At 32.1% G+C, this 1802-nt stretch overlaps 1 protein-coding gene across 3 annotated transcripts in view; it reads right to left on the minus strand.

The window, feature by feature from the left end:
- The window catches only part of LOC119594556 (furin-like protease 1), a gene marked incomplete at its 5' end in the record, with an annotated part of 24037 nt that overhangs the window by 5038 nt on the left and 17197 nt on the right, over positions 1-1802 (minus strand).

Consider the following 1802-nt stretch of genomic DNA (forward strand, 5'->3'; position numbering starts at 1 on the left):
GCTATCGAGACCATGTAAAAAATAAGAGATTCCAGTATTTTACGAGACCACCTTGTATCAAGAATTTTAATAATCATAAAACAGTCAGTTACTGACTACATATAAACTTTTCTTCTGAAAGAACATATAATTATATGATACTGAAGGTATACTTAAAAAATTATTTGATTTTGAATAAAATAGGGACTGGCACTTGACTGAAACTGCAGCATGCACTACAAAAAGGGAACAAAATCAAACCGGAGCACAAATCTTGCGTAAATCAACATACATGTTCCCTCCACCTGGAAATGTTTGCATAATGTAAAAAGCATTTATAAAGTTACCTTGTTTCTCCCTAACTAACGTAGTGCCATATTTCAAGTATATATAAAAAAAGGAAAATCTCTCATCCCAAAAAGATATCTTAGAATGGCATTCCAAAATACATACACTATTTACATAAAGAACCATTTCAGTTGTTATCCATTGCTTTAAGGAAGACATTCTATTCTTTAATATTTTCCCTATCCTACTGCAAAATGCACTGCAATGTAGAAGGACAGCATGCTCTATGCTTCTATTAAGAATCATCAAACTATTTCAAAAGTATGCATGAGTGGCACACAAACCTTGAGATGTCTTAAAACTTTTGCTCATAAGCTTCACTTCTACCAATGCCCATAAGCTTTAACCGACTAATTACAGATTTCAGCTAATTAAGGTTGAATCATGATTGTTTTAAAAAAGCAAATATAATAGTAAAGAGAGATGAAGACTTCTCTGGTATGTAACTGCCTGTGGGATTTTAAATGGCTTCTTAAGAGTTTATGACTGCTTCCGTAATAATTTGAGGTTTTTCTCATATTTTACAAAATGGCAGACATCACCATAATGAAAAAAAGTGTCACAAAAAATATGTATTAGCAGTTTATCAGGCCACTGCAATGTAAACATATTTCCTTGTACACTAAGCAAGGAAATAATATGGTTTGACCTGATTACTATAAATATTGCTTGCACAAATAAGGATCCTTTTTTTATATTATTTCAATGAGATAAACATATTCCTTGAAAATCACATTCATGGTAAAGTTTGTTTCATTATAAGACCTGAATACTATGACAAGAAACAAGTTCATATTATCTAATAATCAGTTAAAAAAGATCTTAATTAGTATAAACTACCAAAGTTAAAAAAGACATGGATAAAAAAATCTTTTTATTTAAGTCACTTGTGACCTCTTTACAAAGACAAACATACGATATGTGACAGAGAACACTAAACTTCTCCACAACCATTTCCCTCAAAAAACTTGTAATATATAAAAAGATTTGCAGCTTTAAAACACCAACACAGAAAGTTCCTTAATTGTAAATACACACACCTCATAAAAAAAATCCTTCAACCAGATTCTATCAAGCATTCACAATTGAGCTCAGTATTACATAACAAAGAAAACAAGTGAACAGGCAGGCAGGCTGACAGGTACTTAATATAAATGAACTTCAGCATAATACAGAGTCATTCAAGCTGAAGCCACACACTGTCACTAAGCTTACTAAAGAATACTTCAATTCACTTTTTTTCCATTTTCTCTTTCAATTTCAAGTCAAGTTTACAAGACAAATTGAAGACTTGCGAACATGAAAACTCACCAATTATAATACTAAGGAGAAAATACTTGCACCATCCTACAAGTAAGACATTCGAATCTCTTAGCCAATGTGCGGATCGTGTTCGATTCCCGATGAGAATGCACTCCCACTAGCTCTCCACATCATCTTTCTCTCTCAACACAAAAAATATTGCTCACATGCAA

The sequence above is a fragment of the Penaeus monodon genome, chromosome 34 (genome assembly GCF_015228065.2).
Source record: "Penaeus monodon isolate SGIC_2016 chromosome 34, NSTDA_Pmon_1, whole genome shotgun sequence".
NCBI classification, from domain to species: domain Eukaryota; kingdom Metazoa; phylum Arthropoda; class Malacostraca; order Decapoda; family Penaeidae; genus Penaeus; species Penaeus monodon.